Source organism: Callorhinus ursinus, unplaced genomic scaffold (genome assembly GCF_003265705.2).
Source record: "Callorhinus ursinus isolate GAN/ISIS: 27379988/994484 unplaced genomic scaffold, GSC_fseal_2.0 scaffold33, whole genome shotgun sequence".
In the NCBI taxonomy this organism is placed as follows: domain Eukaryota; kingdom Metazoa; phylum Chordata; class Mammalia; order Carnivora; family Otariidae; genus Callorhinus; species Callorhinus ursinus.
Window position 1 is genome coordinate 8072151 of NW_027397095.1, and position 26609 is coordinate 8098759.

Genomic DNA, 26609 nt, shown 5'->3' on the forward strand with positions numbered 1-26609 from the left:
ACAAAAATAGACTCCAAATGGTTGAAAGACCTAAACGTGAGACAGGAGTCCATCCAAATCCTAAAGGAGAACACAGGTAGCAACCTTTTCGACCTTAGCCGCAGCAACTTCTTCCTAGAAACATCGCCAAAGGCACGGGAAGCCCGGGCAAAAATGAACTATTGGGATTTCATCAAGATAAAAAGCTTTTGCACAGCAAAAGAAACAGTCCACAAAACCAAAAGACAATCGACAGAATGGGAGAAAATATTGGCAAATGACATATCAGATAAAAGGCTAGTATCCAAAATCTATAAAGAACTTATCAAACTCAACACCCAAAGAACAAATAATCCAATCAAGAAATGGGCAGAAGACATGAACAGACATTTCTCCAAAGAAGACATCCAAATGGCCAACAGGCACATGAAAAAGTGCTCAACATCGCTCGGCATCAGGGAAATCCAAATCAAAACCTCAATGAGATACCACCTCACACCCGTCAGAATGGCTAAAATTAACAAGTCAGGGAACAACAGATGTTGGCGGGGATGTGGAGAAAGGGGAACCCTTCTACACTGTTGGTGGGAATGCAAGCTGGTGCAACCACTCTGGAAAACAGTATGGAGGTTCCTCAAACAGTTGAAATTAGAGCTACCGTTCGATCCAGCAATTGCACTCCTGTGTATTTACCCCAAAGATACAAATGTAGGGACCCGAAGGGGTACGTGTACCCCAATGTTTATAGCAGCAATGTCCACAATAGCCAAACTGTGGAAAGAGCCAAGATGCCCATCGACGGATGAATGGATAAAGAAGTTGTGGTGTATATACACAATGGAATATTATGCAGCCATCAAAAGGAATGAGATCTTGCCATTTGCAACGACGTGGATGGAACTGGAGGGTGTTATCCTGAGTGAAATAAGTCAATCAGAAAAAGACATGTATCACATGACCTCACTGATATGAGGAATTCTTAATCTCAGGAAACAAACTGAGTGTTACTGGAGTGGTTGGGGGTGGGAGGGATGGGATGGCTGGGTGATAGACATTGGGGAGGGTATGTGCTACGGTGAGCGCTGTGAATTGTGCAAGACTGTTGAATCACAGATCTGTACTTCTGAAACAAATAACGCAACATATTTTAAGAAAAAAGAAAAAGAAGAAGATAACAGGAGAGGAAGAAAAGGGGAGTATGTCAGAGGGGGAGACGAACCATGAGAGACGATGGACTCTGAAAAACAAACTGAGGGTTCTAGAGGGGAGGGGGGGAGGGGGATGGGTTATCCTGGTGATGGGTATTGAGGAGGGCACGTTCTGCATGGAGCACTGGGTGTTATGAACAAACAATGAATCATGGAACACTGCACCAAAAACTAATGATGTAATATATGGTGATTAACATAACAATAAAAAAATTAAAAAAAAATTAAAAATAAAATAAAATTTTGGGAGGCACTTTCTTCTAACAGACCAAAATACACCGAAAACCTGGTGTGTGGCACTGATCTATGCACCAGCCTGATCATATTTGATCATATTGTTTTTTTATTGTTTTGTTCTCTTTTTGTTTGTTTTTATCTTTTTCTTTTTTTCTCTCTTTTTTCTTTTTTTCTCTTTCTTTTCCACTGGTTTCAGGTCTTTTCTGATTTGTTTAGAGTATATTTTCTGGGGATGTTGTTACCCTGTTAGCATTTTGGCCTCTCATTCATCTATTCTCGTCTGGACAAAACGACAAAATGGGAAAAACCACCTCAACAAAAAGAACAAGAAGTAGTACTGTCTGCCAGGGACCTACTCAATACGGACATTAGTATGATGTTGGACCTAGAGTTCAGAATCATGATTTCAAAGATACTAGCTGGGCTTGAAAAAAGCATGGAAGTTATTAGAGAAACCCTCTCTGGAGAAATAAAAGAAAAAACTACTGGATCATCAGGGCAGAATTTGAGAAACAAGAATACCATAAGATGAAACAACATTAGAATAATTGGGATCCCAGAAGAAGAAGAAAGACAGAGGGGAGCAGAAGGTATATCGGAGCAAATTATAACAGAGAACTTCCCTAATGTGGGGAAGGAAACAGGCATCAAAATACAGGAGGCACAGAGAACCCCTCTCAAAATCAATAAAAATGGGTCAACACACTGACATCTAATAGTAAAACTTACGAGTCTCAGAGACAAAGAGAAAATCCTGAAAGCAGCTCAGGAGAAGAGATATGTGACCTATAATGGTAGAAACATTAGATTAGCAACAGACCTATCCACAGAGACATGGCAGGCCAGAAAGGACTGGCATGATATATTCAGAGCACTAAACGAGAAAAATATGCAGCCAAGAATACTGTATCCAGCTAGGCTGTCATTGAAAATAGAAGGAGAGGTAAAAATCTTCCAGGACAAACAAAAACTAAAAGAATTTGCAAACACAAAACCAGTCCTTCAAGAAATATTGAAAGGGGTCCTCTAAGCAAAGAGAGAGCCTAAAAGCAGCATAGACCAGAAAGGAACATAGACAATATACAGGAACTCTCACCTTACATGCAATACAATGGCACTAAATTCATATCTTTCAATAGTTACCCTGAATTTAAATGGGCTAAATGCCCCAATCAAAAGACACAGGTTATCAGATTGGATTAAAAAACAAGACCCATGGATCTGCTGTCTGCAAGAGACTCATTTTAGAACCGAAGACACCCCCAGATTGAAAGTGGAAAGTGACGGGGTGGAAAACCATTTACCATGCTAATCGGCACCAAAAGAAAGCTGGGGTGGCAATCCTTATATCAGACAAATTAGATTTTAACCGAAAGACAGTAATAAGAGATGAGGAAGGACACTATATCCTACTAAAAGAGTCTATTGAACAAGAAGATCTAACAATTGTAAATATCTATGCCCCTAACATGGGAGCAGCCGATTATATAAGGCAATTAATAACAAAAACAAAGAAACAGAATGACAACACTACAATAATAGTGGGGGACTTTAACACTCCCCTGACTGAAATGGACAGATCATCTAAGCAAAAGATCAACAAGGAAATAAGGACTTTAAACGACACACTGGACCAAATGAACTTCACAGATTATATTCAGAACATTCCATCCCAAAGCAATGGAATACACATTCTTCTCTAGTGCCCATGGAACATTCTCCAGAATAGATCACATCCTAGGTTACAAATCAGGTTTCAATTGGTACCAAAAGATTGGAATTATTCCCTGCATATTTTCAGACCACACTGCTTTGAAACTAGAACTCAATCACAAGAGGAAAGTCAGAAAGAACTCAAATACATGGAGGCTAAAGAGCATCCTACTAAAGAATGAATGGGTCAACCAGGAAATTAAAGAAGAATTTAAAACATTCATGGAAACCAAAGAAAATGAAAATACAACTGTTTAAAAACTTGGGATGCAGCAACGGCAGTCCTAAGAAGAAAGTATATAGCAATACAAGCCTTTCTCAAGAAACAAGAAAGGTCTCAAATACACAACCTAATCCTACACCTAAAGGAGCTAGAGAAAAAAACAACAAATAAAGCCTAAAACCATCAGGAGAAGAGAAATAATAAAGATCAGAGTAGAAATCAATGAAATCGAAACCAAAAGAACAGTAGAACAGATCAACGAACCTAGGAGCTGGTTCTTTGAAAGAATGAACAAGATTGATAAACCCCTGGCCAGACTTATTGAAAAGAAAAATGACCCAAATCAACAAAATCATGAATGAAGGAGGAGAAATCACAACCAACACCAAAGAAATACAAACAATTATAAGAACATATTATGAGCAACTCTATGCCAGCAAATTAGATAACTTGGAAGAAATGGCTGCATTCCTAAAGATGTATCAACTACCAAAACTGAACCAGGAAGAAAAAGAAAACCAGAATGGACCCATAACCACTAACGAAATTGAAGGAGTCATCAAAAATCTCCCAAGAAACAAAAGCCCAAGCCCTGATGGCTTCCCAGGGGAATTCTACCAAACAATTTATTAAAGAAGAATTAATACCTATTCTCCTGAAACTATTCCAAAAAATAGAAATGGAAGGAAAACTACCAAACTCGTTTTATGAGGCAACCATTACCTTGATCCCCAAACCAGACAAAGACACCATCAAAAAGGAGAATTACAGACCCATATCCTTGATGAACATGGATGCAAAAATTCTCACCAAAATACTACCCAATAGGATCCAACAGTACATTAAAAGGGTTTTTCACCACGACCAAGTGGGATTTATCCCTGGGCTGCAAGGTTGGTTCAACATCTGCAGATCAATCAACGTGATACAATACATTAACAAAGGAAAGAACAAGAATCATATGATCTCTCAATAGATGTAGAAAAAGCATTTGACAAAGTACAGCATCCTTTCTTGATCAAAACTCTTCAGAGTGTAGGGTAGAGGGTACATACCTGAATATCATAAAAGCCATCTATGAAAAACACACATCGAATAACATTTTCAATGGGGAAAAACTGAGAGCTCTCCCCCTAAGGTCAGGAATGCGGCAGGGATGTCCACTATCACCACTGCTATTCAACATAGTATTAGAAGTCCTAGCCACAGCAATCAGACAACAAAAAGAAATCAAAGGCATCCAAATTGGCAAAGAAGATGTCAAACTCTCACTGTTTGCAGATGATATCATACTTTATGTGGAAAACCCAAAAGACTTCACCCCAAAATTGCTAGAACTCATACAGGAATTCAGTAAAGTGGTAGGATATAAAATCAATGCACAGAAATCAGTGGCATTCCTATACACCAACAACAAGACAGAATAGAGAGAAATTAAGGAGTTGATCCCATTTACAATTGCACCCAAAACCGTAAAATACCTAGGAATAAATCTAACCAAAGAGTTAAAGGATCTGCACTCAGAAAACAATAAAATACTCATGAAAGAAATTGAGGAAGACACAAAGAAATGGAAAAATGTTCCATGCTCATGGATTGGAAGAACAAATATTGTGAAGATATCAATGCTCCCTAGAACAATCTACACATTCAATGCAATCCCCATCAAAATACCATCCACTTTTTTCAAAGAAATGGAAGAAATAATCCTAAAATTTGTATGTAACCAGAAAAGACACCGAATAGCCAGAGGAATGTTGAAAAAGAAAAGCAAAGCTGGCGGCATCACAATTCCGGACTTCCAGCTCTATTACAAAGCTGTCATCATCAAGATAGTATGGTACTGGCACAAAAACAGACACCTAGATCAATGGAACAGAATAGAGAGCCCAGAAATGGACCCTCAACCCTGTGGTCAACTAATCTTTGACAAAACAGGAAAGAATGTCCAATGGAAAAAAAAAACAGTCTCTTCAATAAATGGTGTTGGGAAAATTGGACAGCCACATGCAGAAGAATAAAACTGGACCATTTCCTTACACCACACCCAAAAATAGACTCCAAATTGTTGAAAGACCTAAACGTGAGACAGGAGTCCATCAACATCCTAAAGGAGAACACAGGCAGCAAGCTCTTCGACCTCAGCCACAGCAACTCCTTCCTAGAAACATTGCCAAAGGCAAGGGAAGCAAGGGCAAAAATGAACTATTGGGATTTCATCAAGATAAAAAGCTTTTGCAAAAGAAATAGTCAACAAAACCAAACGACAAGCGACAGAATGGGAGAAGATACTTGCAAATGAAATATCAGATAAAGGGCTAGTATCCAAAATCTATAAATAATTTATCAAACTCAACACCCAAAGAACAAATAATCCAGTCAAGAAATGGGCAGAAGACGTGAACAGACATTTCTGCAAAGAAGACATACAAATGGCCAACAGACACATGAAAAAGTGCTCAACATCGCTTGGCATCAGGGAAATCCAAATCAAAACCTCAATGAGATACCACCTCACACCAGTCAGAATGGCTAAAATTAACAAGTCAGGAAATAACAGATTTTGGCGGGGATACGGAGAAGGGGAACCCTCCTACACTTGTGGTGGGAATGCAAGGTGGTGCAACCACTCTGGAAACAGTATGGACGTTCCTCAAAAAGTTGAAAATAGAGCTCCCATATGATCCAGCAATTGCACTACTGGGTATTTACCCCAAAGATACAAATGTAGGGATCTGAAGGGGTACATGCTCCCCGATGTTTATAGTAGCAATGTCCATAATAGCCAAACTGTGGAAAGAGCCAAAATGTCCATCGACAGATGAATGGATAAAGAAGATGTGGTATATATACAATGGAATATTATGCAGCCATCAAAAGAAATGAGATCTTGCCATTTGCAACGACGTGGATGGAACTGGAGGGTGTTATGCTGAGTGAAATAAGTCAATCAGAGAAAGACACGTATCATATGACCTCACTGATATGAGGAATTCTTCATATCAGGAAACAAACTGAGGGTTGCTGGGGTGGGGGTGGGGTGGAAGGGATGCAGTGGCTGGGTGATAGACTTTGGGGAGGTTATGTGCTATGGTGAGCGCTGTGAATTATCAAGACTGTTGAATCACAGATCTGTACCTCTGAAACAAATAATGTAATATATGTTAAGAAAAAAAAAAAGAAGATAGTAGGAGGGGAAGAATGAAGGGAAGGAAATTGGAGAGAGGAGATGAACCAATAAAGATGATGGACTCTGAAAAACAAACTGATGATTCTAGAGGGGAGGGGGGTGGGGGAATGGGTTAGCTGGTGATGGGCATTAAAGAGGGCACGTTCTGCGTGGAGCACTGGGTGTTATGCACAAACAATGATTCATGGAACACTACATCACAAACTAATGATGTAATGTATGGTGATTAACATAACAATAAAAAATTTTTAAGGAAAAAAATAAATACAAATGTAGGCTGTTTTGCTAATTGTTTTATAACAACAAAAAATTTGTATAGAGTATGCCCTGTAGAAAATAACACAATAAAGGCTCAAATATCAAGGTGTTCCCTTGGGCAAGGCTGAACATTTTAGCATCTGGTATTTGAAATTTAGTCTGCAGTCCTTGTTTTTGGATGGATCACTGGGTGTGTGACATAGTCCATGCTTTTCACCAGATTTGAACTGAGGAATGGTCACTTGGCCCAGGTAGAAGTAGATGAACTGTTTGGTTTCATGGGTCACATTAACACCAAAATGCCTTCTCACAATGTAGTACCAGGTGGGGTTGTACTCATTGTTGAACTCTCTTAATATGGGAGGCAAGGTTTTTCTCTATGTTATATTTCTCCAGTGTCTGAGTAGCACACTCCACAGAGTCCTGTTGCATCTTCTCTGACAAACTGGAATTTTTGATCATGGCCTTTTGGTTGTACAGGGTTATGGAGAAGGAGGGGATGGCCAACTGCAATAGTCTCCTGGGGGAGGGTCTGGCTAAGACTCAGCAGGAGCTACTTACCAAAGCCCTGGTGCATGTCTGTAATGATTTTTTTCAAAGCTTTATGTATTCAGCTTCATAGTATTTTGTGGACAATTTATGTCTGTATTTTACTATTTGTTTTCTACATGTTTCACATTTTTGTTCCTACATTTTCTTTCATTGACTTCTATTTTGTTGAAAGATTTTATTTTGCTGTGCCACATTAATTCCAATTTAATCTTGTTTGTTTGTTTTTACTGTTTTTTTTCTTTTTAAGTTACTTGCTTAATAGTTACTATAGGGTTCATGTCTTAGTTGACTCAGAGTGTCATAACAAAATAGCATGGAATGCGTGTCTTAAACAACAGAAATTTATTTGCTCATGGTCCTGGAGGATGAAAGTCTGATATCAGGATGCCTGCATATTTGGGTTCTGGTGAAATCTCTCTTCCTGGCTTGCAGAGAGCCACTTCTTTTGTGCTCACATAGTCTTTCCTTAGTGAGTGCATGTGGAGAGAGATCTCCACTTTCTTCTTCTTTGAAGGCTATCAATCCTACTGGATTAGCATCTTACTCTCACCTCATTCAACCTCAATTATTTTCTGAAACCCGTATCTCCAGGAACGCCTTGGTGGCTCAGTCAGTTAAGCCTCTGACTCTTTGTTTTTAATTTTTTAAATTAACATATAATGTATTATTTTTTTCAGGAGTACAGGTCTGTGATTCATCAGTCTTACACAATTCACAGCATTCACCATAGTACCTACCTTCCCCAGTGTCCATCACCCAGCCACCCCAATCCCTTCCACCCCCTCCCCTCTAGCAACCCTCAGTTTGTTTCCTAAGATTAAGAGCCTCATGGTTTGATTCCCTCTCCAGATTCATCTTGTTTCACTTTTCCTTCCCTTCCCCTATGATCCTCTGTCTTGTTTCTCAAATTCCTCATATCAGTAAGATCATATGATACATGTCTTTCTCTGATTGACTTATTTCGCTTAGCATTATACCCTCTAGTTCCATCCACATCATTGCAAATGGCAAGATTTCATTTTTGATGACTACATAATATTCCATTGTATATATACACCACATCTTCTTTATCCATTCATTTGATGATGGACATCTGGGCTCTTTCCATAGTTTGGCTATTGTGAACATTGCTGCTATAAACATTGGGGTGCAGATGCCCCTTTGGATCACTACATTTGTATCTTTGGGGTAGATACCCAGTAGTGCAATTGCTGGGTCGTACGGTAGCTCTATTTTCAACTTTTTGAGTAACGTCCATACTGTTTTTACAGAGTGGCTGCACCAGCTTGCATTCCCACTAACAGTGTAGGAGGGTTCCCCTTTCTCTGCATCCTTGCCAACTTCTGTCATTTCCTGACTTGTTAATGTTAGCCATTCTTACTGGTGTGAGGTAGTATCTCATTGTGTTTTTGATTTGTATTTCCCTGATGCCAAGGGATGTTGAGCACTTTTTCATGTGTCTGTTGGCCATTTGTATGTCTTCTTTGCAGAAATGTCTGTTCATGTCTTCTGCCCATTTCTTGATTGGATTATTTGTTCTTTGGGTGTTGAGTTTGATAAGTTCTTTATACATTTTGGATACTAGCCCTTTATCTGATATGTCATTTTCAAATATCTTCTCCCATTCTGTCGGTTGTCCTTTGGTTTTGTGGAGTGTTTCCTTTGCTGTGCAAAAGCTTTTAATCTTGATGAAATCCCAATAATTCATGTTTGCCCTTGCTTCCCTTGCATTTGGTGATGTTTCTAGGAAGAAGTTGCTGCAGCTGAGCTTGACGAGGTTGCTGTCTGTGTTCTCCTCAAGGATTTTGATGGATTCCTGTCTCACACTGAGGTCTTTCAACCATTTTGAGTCTATTTTTGTGTGTGGTGTAAGGAAATGGTCCAGTTTCATTCTTCTGCATGTGGCTGTCCAATTTTCCCAGCACCATTTGTTGAAGAGACTGTCTTTTTCCCATTGGACATTCTTTCCTGCTTTGTCGAAGATTAGTTGACCATAGAGTTGAGGGTCCATTTCTGGGCTCTCTATTCTGTTCCATTGATCTAGGTGTCTGTTTTTGTGCCAGTTTCTGAGGCTCTGTTCATTTCTCTCTCTCTCTTTATCCTTCAGATTGGATAATCCTTATTGATTTATCTTTAAGTCCAATGATTATTTCCACTGTCAGCTCAAATCTGCTATTGAGCCCTTCTTGTAAATTTCTCATTTCAGTTATTGTAATATTAAACTTTAACATTTCTATTTGATGTTTTTTTAAAATATATTTTGTCTCTGTATTGATATTCCTTATTGAGTCATTGTCAACACATGCTCCTTTAATTTTAAAGAATGGTTTTCTTTATGTCTCTAAGCACATTTATAATAGATGCCTTGAAGTATTTTTCTACTAAGTCCAACATCTGAACACTATTATAGAGATAGCTTCTCTTGAATTTTTTTCTTTCTGTATGGGTTATATTTTCCTACTTCTTTGCATGCCTTATAAATTTTTTGTTGAAAACTGATCATTTTAGAGAAATTAACTCAGTGCCTATGGATTTGAATCCCCTCTATGGATTTGTTGTTGGTGCTTGTTGTTACTATATTTTGTTTGGTCTATTTGTCTAGTATCTTGTCTAGGCTAATTCTGTAGAGTCTGTATCTCCTGTATCCCATGTACTGTGTGGTCATTGATGTCTCTGTTCTATTTTTAAAAATTATTTCATTGTTTTTATTTTATTTTTAATACTGCTTTCATAGGAGTTACCTCTGATTCACCATAAATTAGTGGTAAACCAGTGATTGATTAAAATTTATGCTTAAACTCCTTAAGTGAATAAAATTTCCACTCTTTGCCAATCCATCTGTGTTTAGATGGGGTACACATTGTAATTCAGTCAGTTATAAGTCAATTCTTATAAAGTCAATCTTTTCTGGGTGTACAAGTTTTCCTGTTCAGAAAAGGATGAACACCTTCCCTGATTGTTTTATAGCAACATCACTATTGGCTTTGACAATACCTCTGAGATTGAGTTTTTATTCTCTTTTCTCTAAATCAAGACAGCTGCCTTACACCATGAGACTGTTACGTCCTCATGGCCTATCTTGCACTCAGAGAGTTATCACAATGTGGAGCTGGGGCTGGGGGATTGGAGCAGCCCCAGATTAAACTGCCATGTACTCCTATTGTCTTATTAAGGTTTAGTTGCTTTTCTTGAACAAACTTTTTTCAATTTTTTGTATGGCTTTGGTCAATTCAGAGTCCTGAAATGTTAGTTTTTGATAAATTTGTCCAGTTTTATCATGTTTTTTTGCTGAGTTCCTTACTTTGCCATTCCAAAAAACAAGTAGCATATGTCTTCCTGCTCCTTTTGAAGGATAAAAGCTATGCATTATTATCAAATGGCTCTTTCAATTGAGTGGACATGATTTAGTTGAATCATTTGTCATAATAATTAAGAGTTAGTATAACAACTGATTTCTATGTTCTCCACTTCTGCGTACGAATCTGTAAAATCTTGTTGCTGCTTCACACATTTCCCCCCATTAAATTGTTATACCTGAATGGTATTTTTATCAACAAGAATAACTTGTAGGCCTTTATAAAAATGTGTCCCATTTTCCAGGATTTTTTAGGCTTTGTTTGTTTGCTTGTTTTTGATTTTTGTTATGCTATTATAGACTTAGGAAGGAATATGCAATTATGTAGTTGGCTCTAAAATGTGCAAGGTTTTAAAAAAAGTTTTGCCAAATTGTCCTACCTTGATCCATAAATAGCTGAAAATACCAAATAATAAAACTTATATAAGGCTAAAAGTGATCCTATTGTATTCACAGCCTAACAAACAACTTTTGGTAGTAAGCCTGTCCAAGAAAAGCTTATAAAAATTAATTAGGAGGTTTTAGCCTAGAAAAATGTTCCACACTAAGATGAGAATGGTATGAAGGATACTTGTAAATAAATCTGGAAGCAGGGATTAAAAGGGTAGACTTATTTCAAATATTGCTCCAGTGTATTTCCACATAGAAATAGCATGGTTCTACACAGTTGTATTATTTTTAACTTGAGACTCCATTCTATTATTTATTTCCTGTTGGGCAGTGAATAAACTGTTCTAGAAATAATGGACATGTTTTGTGGGGGAAAATGATTTGCAGAAGGAAATTTGTAAAATAATAATTCTAAGAAGAAAAACACAAGCAACCTGTTTGTATTGCTTACTATTTCTGGTGAAGCTGAATCAAGGAAAATAATGAAGATTTTTATTTCAGACTAGTTATGGCACATTTTTAGACCCTTTAATTTTACTTCTTATCCCATATTATCTGTATGGCCATAATTTTCACCAGCAGGTGCTATTTTTCTAATTGTGAGTGAATGAATCATTGAATTTTAGAATTACAGAGGGATCACTGTGTCCATTTAGTTAGAAAAGCTAACGTGTAAATCTCTATGCCCTACACAAATAATAATTGTACAAGAATCTCTTTTAGGAGAATAGTTAAAAGTACGATTTCTGTTTTAATTCCAAATAAGTGCCTTCTAAGTATAGGGCACCTGGAATAAACTGTCAAGAACTCATGACTGTAGGTAATTCAGATTTCTAAGATTCATAGTGCAAAGTTACCAAACTAAAACATAGGACATGTTCTTCTCTCTTACAACAGTGTCTGTCACATAGTAAGTACTTTTAGATGTATGTGTTGTTTTTGTTAAATAACCCCTTTCATTTGATGTCATTTGCACTAAAGATGAAAGGCATGCCCTATAGATATTAATTTTAGTAAAATTACATAAACACTATTTTGACATTGAGCTCAAGATATACAAAGCATTTTTCAAAACAAAAAAAAGAAGCAATTAGAATTTCCAGTAAATTTGACCAAGCAACATTATCAAAAGTCTATGTTAAATATGCTAATTGAAATTTATTAAATGCCCAGCATTGTGCTTTGTGATTTAGATTCAGCTTTGTTTGCAGATAGCTAAATAATATTTAAATGAACAACTTAATCAACCTTCAATTTGTTCATTACATAAAACTTAAACCATCAACTCAACTTAGCCTTTCTTGCAATAAAAATATGTTTCCCTAGTACCTAGAAGAGTACCTAACACATAGTAGGCACTCAAGGGTTGTTGAAGGAATGGATGGATTCGATTTGAAATTGTGTAGAAAAATATCAGTGTCATTTATGGCAGCATGCTATTGTAAATTCAAAGTTGGCTTCAGATGTACAAGTTAAACCAGTGCTAATTCATCTCCACAGAAGTTACATATATAAAACATCTGGTTCATTTTTATCAGTTCAATCTAGTTTTTTGGCACAGATGATATCAGGGAGATGAGAAATAAAACCCTGTGATTTGACAGAATATTTCACTTTCCTAAAAGTTGTATTATCATCTTATAGATGCAGCTGAGGGAATATACCACAACTGTTTTTATTCTGCATTATCTATCTCCCTCAAATCTGAATGTCCCCTAAACATTCTTTGACACTGGTCCAAAAAGAGAGTTTAAGACATGGTCATGTCGACTTTAAGCCAATATACTGTTAAGAATGTCATCAGATATTTGACACAATTCCATGTGTCTATAGTGATGTGAATGTGACACCTCTTAACTTACTTGCAATCATCTATTACTCTGGAACATGCAGCTTCATAAAGTCCTGAATTAATCTTCAGGGAGAAGAATGCCTAATAAAGAACACAATAATGTGCAGCAGCTCTGGCAATAAATTTGATGAAAGGTTTCCTGAAAGCCACAGCAAAGGGTAAATGAGTCCACTTATTAGCTCTGTGTTGGTGTTATTTATGTTCTGTAACCCACAGGGAGATGAGAGATTTTATTTTGCTGCCTGGGCCTCTTTCCCAGGATTTCAGCATGTTGGCACTTTGGGACCAGTGTTTGTATACTGAATGGGAAAATTTTTTCATCTTGAGGAATGTGCTTCTTTCTTCATGAAGGAATCTTACAGAATGTGTGTGTGTGTGTGTGTGTGTGTTTGTTGTTGTTGTTGTTATTGTTTTGGTTTGGTTAGTTTTTTTTTAATTTTAATCTTAGGATCTTGGAGTTTTGGAATTGTGGTGTACTTTGGTGGCTTGTGGGCTTTAGACAAAGTTATAAGAGAAAATGAGCTTATCACACATGTGACTCTGCAATAATTTCCTATGAAGCATATTTGAGGAGCAGAGAATCAAAAGTGAATCAAGCACAAGTTTCATTAGATATCTTTCCAAGAATATGCTGTTCTGGTTTTATATCACTTCAATGTCTGATAACTGTAGAAAATATGCCATCTCCTTTTTACTGGTGTCTGTTGGAAGATGTATGTGTGTATTCAAAATTTTATATTTACATTTCAGAGTTAATTTTTGATTGAATTCTTTTTGAAGTTGAATTGAAGAATGTAGTTTATTACATTTTATGTTCATAATTGAGTTAATTTGATGGCACTGTTAAAGAAAGAGAACAATGACCGAGGAAAACTTTGGCCTTAAATCCTATTTCTTTAGGAATTTTGCATTGATCATTTCTCTTCACTTCCAAAGTCGTAAATACCTAAGGTCACTAATGCCATTGCCTCAATATTGTGTTCTTCTTTTCATTATTGCCAGCACTGCCTTGGGTTCATCTTTGTGGGTTTCTTGTATTATTACTGTTCTTGTTGTTAGCACTTTTGAGAAAATAAAGAATATGGTGTTCATTGGGGCTTTACTTGAATATTTGAACTTGTATATAATGATATTATTTTTCTCTTTTGATATTACATTTTAATTATGCAGCATTCTGAGCTCCAGAATGCGGATGGGGGAGGAGAAAGAGATGAAAAGAATGTTATTATTTTTAAGTATTATGGGTCAAATTTTTATTTTATTTATTATTTTTATACATTTTAACTCTTCTTTTTTTAATTTTTTAAAGATTTTATTTATTTTTTTTTTGAAAGAGAGAACTAAAGAGAGAGAGAGCAAGCATGAAGGGGGGCAGAGGGAGAGGGAGAAGCAGGCTCCCTGCTGAGCAGGAAGCCCAGTGCAGGGCCTGATCCCAGGATGATGGGATCATGACCTGAGCCCAAGGCAGATGCTTAACCAACTAAGCCACCTAGGCACTCCCCAACCTATATTTCCTATATGTCCCATGTCTGTGTTAATATGATGGTGTAAGCACAGAAACCAGTCATATTAAAAAAAATAGTCATATAACTTAGACAAGAAGACTTTGATGCTACTTAGTGCAAAGTATAATTGAAATGATAGATTATAGAATATTTGGGGAAAAATACTCCTTTCGCTGGAATAAAGACTTGGGGTTGTAAGAATTAACAAATTAGGGCGCCTCAGTGGCTCAGTTGGTTAAGCGAATAAATAAAATCTTTAAAAAAATTAACAAATTAAAGAAAGAAAGGAGTACAACTTAAAGAGAACAACCGGTTCTGATTAAATTCAGGGTTTTATTATTACAAAAATCCAGAATTTAAGTGTATGTTTTTCTCCAGGGGAGTAAATAGAGCTCTCCTCAAAGTTAAATTTATTGACAGTTACTCACTTAATCAACAAACGTATATTTAATGACAGTTTGTATAAGACACTGTTCTACATAATATAGAGAAGAATGATTCATGGCCTCCTACTCTCAAGAGATTTATAGTATGTAACATAGTAAAAAACAATCTTATATGAGGCAAAATTAAATATAGGGTTTTTATTATTTTTTATTAACATAAAATGTATTATTTGTTTCAGGGGTACAGGTCTGTGATTCATCAGTCTTACACAGCGTTCATCATAGTATATTCCCTCCCCAATATCCATCAACCAGCCATCCCATCCTTCCCACCCCCTCCTCTCCAGGAACCCTCAGTTTGTTTCCTGAGATTAAGAGTCTCATGGTTTGTCTCCATCTCTGGTTTCCTCTTGTTTCATTTTTCCTTCCCTTCCCCTGTGATTTTCTGTCTTGTTTCTCAAATTCCTCATGTCAGTGAGATCATATTATACTTATATTTCTCTGATTGACTTATTTTGCTTAGCATAATACCCTCTAGATCCATCCACATCATTGCAAATGGCAAGATTTCATTTTTGATGGCTGCATAATATTCCATTGTATATATACACCACATCTTCTTTATCCATTCATCTGTTGATGGACATCTAGGCTCTTTCCATAGTTTTACTATTGTGGACATTGCTGCTATAAACATTGGGGTGCAGATGCCCCTTCAGATCCTACATTTGTATCTTTGGGGTAGATACCCAGTAGTGCAATTGCTGGGTCCTAGGGTAGCTCTATTTTCAACTTTTTGAGGACCTTCCATACTGTTTTAGGTGCTTGCACCAGCTTGCATTCCCACCAACAGTGTAGGAGGGTTCCCCTTTCTCTGCATCCTTCCAACATCTGTCATTTCCTGACTTGTTAATTTTAGCCATTCTTACTGGTGTGAGGTGGTATCTCATTGCGGTTTTGATTTGGATTTCCCTGATGCCAAGGGATGTTGAGCACTTTTTCATGTGTCTGTTGGCCATTTGTATGTCTTCTTTGCAGAAATGTCTGCTCACGTCTTCTGCCCATTTCTTGATTGGATTATTTGTTCTTTGGGTGTTGAGTTTGATAAGTTCTTTATAGATTTTGGATACTAGCCCTGTATCTGATATGGCATTTGCAAATACCTTCTCCCATTCTCTCAGCTGTCTTTTGGTTTTGTGGACTGTTTCCTTTGCTGTGCAAAAGCTTTTTATCTTGATGAAATCCCAATAGTTCATTTTTGCCCTTGCTTCCCTTGCCTTTGGCGATGTCTCTAGGAAGAAGTTGCTGCAGCTGAAGTCAAAGAGGTTGCTTTCTGTATTCTCATCAAGGATTTTGATGAATTCCTGTCTCACATTGAGGTCTTTCATCCATTTTGAATCTATTTTTGTGTGTGGTGTAAGGAAATGGTCCAATTTCTTTCTTCTTCATGTGGCTGTCCAATTTTCCCAACACCATTTGTTGAAGAGACTGTCTTTTTTCCACTGGACATTCTTTCCAGCCTTGTTGAAGATTAGTTGACCATAGAGTTGAGGGTCCATTTCTGGGCTCTCTATTCTGTTCCATTGATCTAAGTGTCTGTTTTTGTGCCAGTACCATACTGTCTTGATGATTACAGCCTTGTAATAGAGCTTGAAGTCCGGAATTGTGATGCCACCAGCTTTGCTTTTCCTTTTCAATATTCCTCCAGCTATTCGGTGTCTTTTCTTATTCCATACAAATTTTAGGATTATTTGTTCCATTTCTTTGAAAAAGGTTGATAGTATTTTGATAGGGATTGCATTAAATGTGTAGATTGCTCTAGGTAGCATTTTCACAATGCTTGTTCTTCCAATACATGAGCATGGAACATTTTTCCATTTCTTTGTGTCTTCCTCAATTTCTTTCATGATTATTCTATAGTTTTCTGTGTACAGATTCTTTGCCTCTTTGGTTCGATTTATTCCTAGGTACCTTATGGTTTTGGGTGCAATTGTAAATGGGATCGACTCCTTAATTTCTCTTTCTTCTGGCTTCTTATTGGTGTATAGAAATGCAAATGATTTCTGTGCATTGATTTTATATCCTGCCACTTTACTGAATTCCTGTATGAGTTCTAGCAGTTTTGGGGGCGTTGTCTTTTGGGTTTTCCACATAAAGTATCACATCATCTGCAAAAAATGAGAGTTTCACCTGTTTGCCGATTAAGATGCCTTTTATTTTTTACTTTTTTATTTTATTAAAAATAAATACATCATTAGTTTTTGATGTAGTGACCCACGATTCATTCTTTCTTTTGTGTGTGTCTGATTGCTGTGACTAGGACTTCTAATACTATGTTGAATAGCAGTGGTGATAGTGGACATACCTGCTGAGTTCCTGACCTCAGGGGGATAGCTCTCAGTTTTTCCCCATTGAGTATGATATTTGTTGTGGGTTTTTCATAGATGGCTTTTATGATATTGAGGTATGTATCTTCTATCCCTACACTCTGAAGAGTTTTAATCAAGAAAAAATGCTGTACTGTGTCAAATGCTTTTTCTGCATCTATTGAGAGGATCATATGGTTTTGTTCTTTCTTTTCTTAATGTATTGTATCACATTGATTGATTTGTGGATGTTGAACCAACCTTGCAGCCCAGGAATAAATCCCACTTGGTCGTGGTGAATAATCCTTTTAATATAGAGTTGGATCTGATTGGCTAGTATTTTGGTGAGCATTTTTACATCCATGTTCATCAGGGATATTGGTCTGTAGTTCTCCTTTTTTGATTTTTTTTTTCCGGTTTTGGGATCAAGGTAATGCTGGCCTCATAAAATGAGTTTGGAAGTTTCCTTCCATTTCTATTTTTTGAAACAGCTTCAGAAGAATAGGTATTAATTCTTCTTTAAATGTTTGGTAGAATTCCCCTGGGAAGCCATCTGGCCCTGGGTTCTTGTTTGTTGGGAGATTTTGGATTACTGCTTCAATTTCCATGCTGGCTATGGGTCTGTTCAGCTTTTCTATTTCTTCCTGGTTCAGTTTTGGTAGTTTATACATCTCTAGGAATGCATCCATTTCTACTCATAATATGTTCTTATAATTGTTTGTATTTTTTTGGCATTGGATGTGATCTCTCCTCTTTCATTCATGAGTTTATTTATTTGAGTCCTTTCTCTTTTCTTGTTGTAAGTCTTGCCAGGGGGTTATCAATTTTATTCATTCTTTCAAAGAACCAGCTCCTAGTTTCTTTGATCTGTTCTACTGTTCTTTTGGTTTCTATTTCATTGACTTCTGCTCTGATCTTTATTATTTCTCTTCTCCTGCTGGGTTTAGGCTTTATTTCCTGTTCTTTCTCCAGTTCCATTAGGTGTAGGGTTAGGTTGTGTATTTGAGACCTCTCTTGTTTCTTGAGAAAGGCTTGTATTGCTATATACTTTCCTCTTAGGACTGCCTTTGCTGCATCCCAAAGATTTTGAGCAGTTGTGTCGTCATTTTCATTTGTTTCCATGAATTTTTAAAATTCTTCTTTAATTTCTTTCCTGACCCATTCCCTCTTTAGTCGGTGCTCTTTAGCCTCCATGTAGTTGAGTTCTCTCCAAAATTCCTCTTGTGATTGAGTTCTAGTTTCAAATCATTTTGGTCCAAAAATATGCAGGGAATGATCCCAATCTTTTGGTACGAGTTGAGACCTGATTTGTGACTCTGGATGTGATCTATTTGGAGAATGTTCCATGTGCACTAGATGAGAATGTATATTCTGTTGCTTTGTGATGGAATGTTCTGAATATATCAGTGAAGTCCAACTGGTCCAGTGTGTCATTTAAAGCCTTATTTCCTTGTCGATCTTTTGCTTAGATGATCTGTCCATTTCATTGAGGAGGGTGTTAAAGTCCACTACTATTATTATATTATTGTTGATGTGTTTCTTTAATTTTGTTATTAATTGGCTTATTTAATTGGGTGCTCCCATGTTAGGAGCATAGATATTTAAAATTGTTAGATCTTCTTGTTGGATAGACCCTATAAGTATGATATAGTGTCCTTCCTCATCTCTTATTAGTCTTTGGTTTAAAATCTAATTTATCTGATACAAGGATTACCTTTCCACCCCAGCTATTTTTTTTTCGATGTCCATTAGCATGGTAAATGGTTTTTCACCCCTCACTTTAAATCTGGAGGTGTCTTTGGGTCTAAAATGGGTCTCTTGCAGACAGTATATTGCTGGGTCTCGTTTTGTTTTTTTGTTTTTTTTAATCCAATGATACCCTGTGTGTTTTGATTGGGGAATTTAGCCCACTTACATTCAGGGTAACTATTGAAAGCTATGAATTTAATGCCATTGTATTGCCTGTAAGGTGACTGTTACTGTATATTGTCTCTATTCCTTTCTGGTCTAATGTTCAACCTAATGTTTCTACCATTGTAGGTTATGGGCCTCTTGTCCTGAGCTGCTTTCAGGATTTTCCCTATGTCTCTGAGACTTGTAAGTTTTACTATTAGATGTCGGGGTGTTGAACTATTTTTATTGATTTTGAGGGGGGTTCTCTGTGCCTCCTGGAGTTTCCTCCTCCAAGTTAGGGAATTTCTCTGCTATAATTTGCTCCAATATGCCTTCTGCCCCCCTCTCTCTTTCTTCTTCTTCTGGGATCCCAATTATTCTAATGTTGTTTCACTTTATGGTTTCACTTATCTCTTGAATTCTCCCCTCGTGATCCAGTAGTTGTTTCTCTCTCTTTTTCTTAGTTTCTTTATTCTCCATCATTTGGCCTTCTATATTACTAGCTGTCTCTTCTGCTTCATTTATCCTAGCTGTTAAAGCCTCCATTTTTTATTACACCTCATTAATAACCTTTTTGATTTTGACTTGGTTAGATGTTAGTTCTTTCATTTCTCCAAAAAGGGATTCTCTAGTATGTTCTAAGCTTTTTTCAAGCCTAGCCAGTATGTTTATAATCATCATTCTGAACTCTAGTCCCAACATCTTACTAATGTCTGTATTGAATAGGTCCCTAGCAGTCAGTACTACCTCTTGTTCTTTTTTTTTTTAAGTGAGTTTTTCGGTCTTCTCATTTTGTCCAGAGGAGAATAGGTGAATGAGAGAACAAAATGCTAAAAGGGTAATAACAACTCCAGAAAAATACACACTAAACAAATCAGAAGAGACTCGAAACCAGGGATAAAAGAAAGGGGGAAAATAAAGACTATGATCAGGTTGGTGAATAGACCAGAGCCACACACTAGATTTTGGGTGTATTTTGATCTGTTGGAAGAAGTGCCTCCCAACATTTTAAAGAAAAAAACTTATATTTATATACAAAAATAAGGGTAAGTATGATGAAGGGATAGAATATGACTGTAAAGATGAAAATTAAAAAAAATATTTTTAAAAAGGAATTGTTAAGAAGTTGGTTGAAAAAGAATGAGAAAAAATTTTTTTTTAAAAGTTGATGTGATCAGACAGGAGACTATGACAACATCATACACTAGATTTAGGGTATATTTTGGTCCATTAGAAGAAACTTTATCCCAAAATTTTAAGAAAGTAAAACATATATATACAAAAAATAAGTTTAAATACAGTGAAGGGATAGGATATGAGTGTAAAAATGAAAATTAAAAAAGGTATTAAAAAAGGAATTGATCAGATGCTGGTTGAAAAAGGAAAGAACTATTCAACTAAAAAAATAGGAAAACAAAAATATAAAGAAAATTAAAAAAAATTAACTTTGAAAGACTAAAGAATCATGGGAAAAAAAGCCATGAATTCTATGTGCTGTATTCCCTAGTGCTTTTTCGTTGTCATTGATCGGTAAACTTGGCCTTGGCAGGCTGTTCTTGCTGATCTTCTGGGGGAGGGGCCTGTTGCAGTGATTCTGAAATGTCTTTGCCTCAGGTGGAATTGCACCACCCTTACCAGGGGCCAGGCTAAGTAATCTGCTTGGGTTTGCTCTTAGTAACTTTTTTTTCCCTGAAAGCTTTCCATACAGCTTTGGAAGACACGAATTGGTGGCCTCCCAATCTCTGGTCCCAGAAGAGCCAAGAGCTTGGGGTCCCACTTCTCAATGAGCCCCCAGAGAAAAGCAGTCAATCACTCCTGTCTCCCTGGTCTTTGACTGCACTCCGAGCTCACCCAGTCTGTGACTGAGCATTTCTATCTCTGGCACATGACCCTGTTTGGAGTCTCCAAACCCAGCAGATTCCTATGGTGGGCTCCTGTACTGCTCCTCCTGGGAGAGGAAGGGGACTCTCCCTGGATCTCTCACTTGTTGGGTCCCTGCTCGAAGAGCAATGGCCCTACTGTGCTGCGGATCACAGTTTATGGCAACCCAGAGCTGAGAGCCCACTCCTTGGCTCCATCTTTGCAGCCAGCTTCCCTTCTCTAATACCTGGGAGCTTTGCCTCACTCAGGCACCCCCGGTCTTTCTGTGACCCTGCGTGTCCTGAGAACACACTGTCCCAGGAAGAGTTCCACCCCCCCGCTTAACCACTGGAGCAATGTCCCTCAGCGAAGCAGACTTCTAAAAGTTCTGATTTTGTGCTCTGTTGCTCTATCACTTGCCGGTAGCCAGCTGATGGATGCTCCCTCCCCCTGTGGTCCATCTTCCCGTATATTGCCTCAGATTCACTTCTCCACATGTCTTACCCTCCAGAAATGGTTGCTTTTCTGTTCATAGTGTTGCTGCTATTCATTTCTTCGATCTCCTGTTGAGTTTGTAGGTGTTCTGAATGGTTTGATAACTATCTAGCTGAATTCCTGGGACCAGATGAAATTTAGGTCTAATACTCCTCCACCATCTTGCTCCTCCCCATCTAAATATAGTTTTAAGCAGCATTAGTTGCATAAACAATTTTCTATAAAAATGCAATCAAATGAAGGATTCATTATGAAAGAAGTGACTAGGAAAGATTCAAGAGCAAGTTATATATGAAACTGAAAAATAAATAGTTTGTTAATTCAACAAATTAAAAGTTGGAACAAAGTCATTTCCTTCTGGAGTGAGGAAAAGAAGTAGAGACAGAGAGGTGTGAAAATAGATATCATGTTTAAGTAGATACAAGTGGATTATTTGATGTAGTCTTGATGGAACTAGCAACCAACTGGCACTTTGGCAGTGAAAAGAAAGTGAGAGAGGAAATTTTGTTAGAAGGATAAAAATAGTGTCAAGAGAAGCATTTTCAGAATAAATGGAAGGATTGACTATTTGGCAGACTGGTAAGAAAGAAGCAGGTATTGACTATTGTATCCTTTTGTGTTTTATTGCATTGACATGTAAGTGTTTAATTTTGAAGGGAAACAACATTTTTTTAATATCACTGTTCTTAAGAAAAATTATCTAAACAATAAATTAGTTGGGGGGATAGGGAAAAGACTGGGTCTTTGAAGCAGGCAATGGCCTCCTATTTGATTTAGAAAAGAAATTGTTTCATCAACATTTCTATAGTAAGTTCTTCAGGATAAATAAGTAAGGGTCACATAAGGCTGCCAGGAAGAATATTAGGCAAGGCAAATACATTTGCAGATCTCTGGGTTCAGCAAGGTTAAATATTTTATTACTGCTTCTCATGGCCCTGTCTTTAATATACTATAAATCTTCCAGAGAAAAATGTCCAGTGCAGGATCTCCTAAAGGTAGAATTTGACAAGTAGACATTTTTTTTCTGCACAGCATCTCACAGAACAAGTGTTTCACAAGAGAATATTTTGGGAAACATGGCCTTACATAAATAAATTTTTTTAAAAAGCCCTGCCTAAAAGATTCACTTACTATATGATAATCTCCGATTTGAGAGTTTCATTCAAAAAACATGATGTGTGCAATACTTTAATTCCCACCCTGAATTTAACATATTATTTTGTGTATTGTTCATTTTATGGCTAGCAGGTGTAACATTTTTCTTACACTCATGCTACTTAAAGCTCCTGAAGAAGAGTTGGAGGTAAAATGATTAAAGTTCTCAGTTCTGCAAAACGTGATGACTCCCTCATGGGATTCATCTCCAGTGAGACTGGATATCTAGTATTTTAACTGTCCAGCAGTTTAGAAACAACCAAACCAAAAATCCATGAAAATGAAAAACTGTGGGAGGAAGAGGATGGAGAATTGTTTACTTAGAGTTCATATTTCTAAATCTGTTGTGTGTAGCAAAGGGAATTGTTGTTTGTACATCTCTGCTTGTGTTGTCCTTGAGTATTAGTTAGTGTTTCATTTTCTTTAGATCTCTGTAGTTTTAAGATGCTATGGTTTGGGGTAGGTTTAGCACAGAGTAGTGTATCATTAAAAAGATAGACTATTTAGTTAAATTACAGTTTTTGATTTATAGTAAGAAGTATGGGATTTCTTTAAGAAAAAATAGGATAGCAGAAGATAATGTATGCCTACTCTCAATACTTCTAGCAAAATGTTGGATAGGAAGTCCACCATGGAAACTAAGATCAGAGCATATTTAAAATGACTGCTTTTTGGTATATTGAAAAGTTGGATATCAGCCAATCTGCTTGATGGGACTCATATACTAAGGCTTTAATTTTATCTTGGAACCAAAAAATATAACGATAACCACTTTATATGGTGCTAATATATAGAGTAATAAAGCCTCACGTACACCGTCCTTGCTGCAAATAAGATAATTGATTAAAATGTTACTTTTTAAAGAAACACCTCATCAATATCTTCTGTCATTGTTCAAAGATGCTAAGTTACTAAGGAAGATGCTCCTGTTAACGGTATAGTACTGTAATATCTTCTTCAACACTGCAGTATGGAGTATTGTTTAGAGGGTAATACATCATACAAAGTAAATATTCATGCCTAAATATATAGGAAGAAGGGAAGAAAAGTAAGGAAGAAAGGAAGGGAAGGAAGGGGAGAGTAGAAGGAGGGAGAGAGAAATAGAGACAGAATGTGTTTATATTAACTTTCAGAGTTTATGCAATGACCCTTCAATGATAGTTCTACATGATTATACCATATTTAACATTCCTAACTGTATAAGAAAATGTATGTCATAAAAAAAAATCAAGGGACATAGTTTCCATTATAAAAGAAGAACATGATATGAGGACTGAGAGCCCTTGACAACATGTTAGCATAATAGAAAAGTAGTAGTACTTGCAGAATAATTCTCTACCTAAACTATGGTACCAATCACAATTAATGTGAAAGCCATATATATGTATATATATATGTATATATATATGTATATATATATATATATATATATATATATACACACACACACACATATATATATACAGGAGTGCTTCTGCTCACAGCAGCTTGAATTTAGAGATATAGAGGCTTAAATAGAAACCTTTGGGATAGAAAGTGATTCGTAACTCTTGGAATCATTGTCCAACAAATTCATTAAAATATCCAATTACAGATTCCAAAGTTATTCTTTGGGGAATATTATAAGACAGAATTAGCATCATTCCAACTAAGTTTGTCTATTCACTTGTAAATAAAAGATATGCTGGCTTCTCCAAAGAAGAAAAAAATTGTCTAGAGTTTGAAGAAACCCAAGTGGTCTCTTGCAGGAAAGCTTACTGATTGTGCAATATTTGGTGGAGGATATCAGTGACCTGTTAACAATATGAAAAACAGTGCTACAAATGAGACAAGACATCTTTCATAGTGAGAGGACTATTTGACATTATCTGTCAGTTCAAAATTTATTTTCTCCTTACAATTTTCCATAGCTAAATGGAATGTTTTTATTCTATGCATTGTGTTTTTATCATTGAATCAACAAAGTATACATTTACAGAAATTAAGAAATTTCTCACCTTCTTCCCATGTTCTTTCTCTATTTTTCCTTTATCCCTCCTCCTTTTCCTTCTTTTCCTCTCCCTCCTCCTTGTTATCTTCATTTTCTTTATTTAATAACACTCATAGCTAACATTTATTGAACATAGACTTTGTTCTAAGTGCTTGTATATACACTTTATTCACTTCACAAATACATGGTGAACACTTCAAAGACAGAAACTATTCTAGGAGAAATTATCCTTGCTCACAAAGAGCTTACATTGTAGAGGAAACAGATAAACGTGTCAATAGGCAAGATAATTGTAGATTATATTAGGTATTCTAAAGAATGTAAACAGGGTGACAAGATAGTATAACTGGATGGAGGGAGTTAAGAAAGACCTCTCTGAGGAGGTGACATTTGGACTGAGATAAAAATTAGTTGGCCATACAAGGATCTGGGGTTAAAACATTCCAGGCATACAGAGGAATGTTGGAAAAGAAAACCAAAGCTGGGGGAATCACAATGCCAGACTTCAAGCTATATTACAAAGCTGTGATCATCAAGACAGCATGGTACTGGCACAAAAACAGACACATAGATCAATGGAACAGAATCCAGAATCCAAAAATGGACTCTCAAATGTAAGGTCAACTAATCTTCAACAAAGCAGGAAAGAATATCCAATGGAAAAAAGACAGTCTCTTCAATAAATGGTGCTGGGATAATTGGACAGCCACATGCAGAAGAATGAAACTGGACCATTCTCTTACACCATACACAAAGATAAACTCAAAATGGATGAAAGACCTCAATGGGAAGCAGGAATCTATCAAAATCCTAAAGGAGAAAACAAGCAAAAATCTCTTCGAACTCAGCCACAGCAACTTCTTTCAAGACATGTCTCTAAAGGCAAGGGAAATGAAAGCAAAAATGAACTATTGGGACTTCACCAAGATATAAAGCTTCTGCTCAGTAAATGAAACAATCAACAAAACTAAAAGGCAACCTATGGAATGGGAGAAGATATTTGCAACTGACATATCAGATAAAGGGCTAGTATACAAAATCTATAAAGCACCTATCAAACTCAACACTCAAAGAACAAATAATCCAGTCAAGAAATGGGAAGAACACATGAACAGACATTTCTCCAAAGAAGATATATAAATGGCCAAAAGACACATGCAAAAAATGCTCCACATCACTTGTCATCAGGGAAATTCAAATCAAAACCACAATGAGATACCACCTCACACCAGTCAGAATGGCTAAAATTAACAAGACAGGAAACAACAAATGTTGGCAAGGATGTGGAGAAACGGGAACCTTCCTACACTGTTGGTGGGAATGCAAGCTGGTACAGCCACTCTGGAAAACAATATGGAGTTTCCTCAAGACATTAAAAATAGAGCTACCCTACAACCCAGCAATTGCACTACTGGGTATTTACCCCAAAGATACAGATGTAGTGAAACAAAGGGACACCTGCACCCCAATGTTCATAACAACAATGTCCACAATGGCCAAACTGTGGAAGGAGCCAAGATGGCCTTCAACAGATGAATAGATAGAGAAGATGTGGTTCATATATACAATGGAATGTTACTCAGCCACCAGAAAGGATGAATACCTACCATTTACATTGACATGGATGGAACTGGAGGTATGCTCAGTGAAGTCAATCAGAGAAAGACAAGTATCATATGGTTCCACTTATGTGGAATATAAGAAAGTGCAGAGGATCATGGGGGAAGAGAGGGAAAACTGAATGGGAAGAAATCAGCGATGGGAGACAAACCATGAGAGGTTCTTGACTCTGGGAAACAAACTGAGGGTTGTGGAAGGGGAGGTGGGTTGGGGGGATGGGGTAATTGGGTGAGGGGCATTAAAGAGGGCACATGATGTGATGAGAACTAGGTGTTATATGCAACTGATGAATTATTGAACACTATATCTGAAACTACTGTTGGCTAATTGAATTAAAAAAAAAAATTCCAGGCATTAGTTACAAAGATGTTTAGGATGTTGG

General features: G+C 36.9%; 1 pseudogene; it reads right to left on the reverse strand.

The window, feature by feature from the left end:
- Positions 1–6909: 6909 nt before the first annotated feature.
- Positions 6910–26609, reverse strand: part of LOC112809241 (dynein light chain 1, cytoplasmic-like) — a 127120-nt pseudogene continuing 107420 nt past the window's right edge.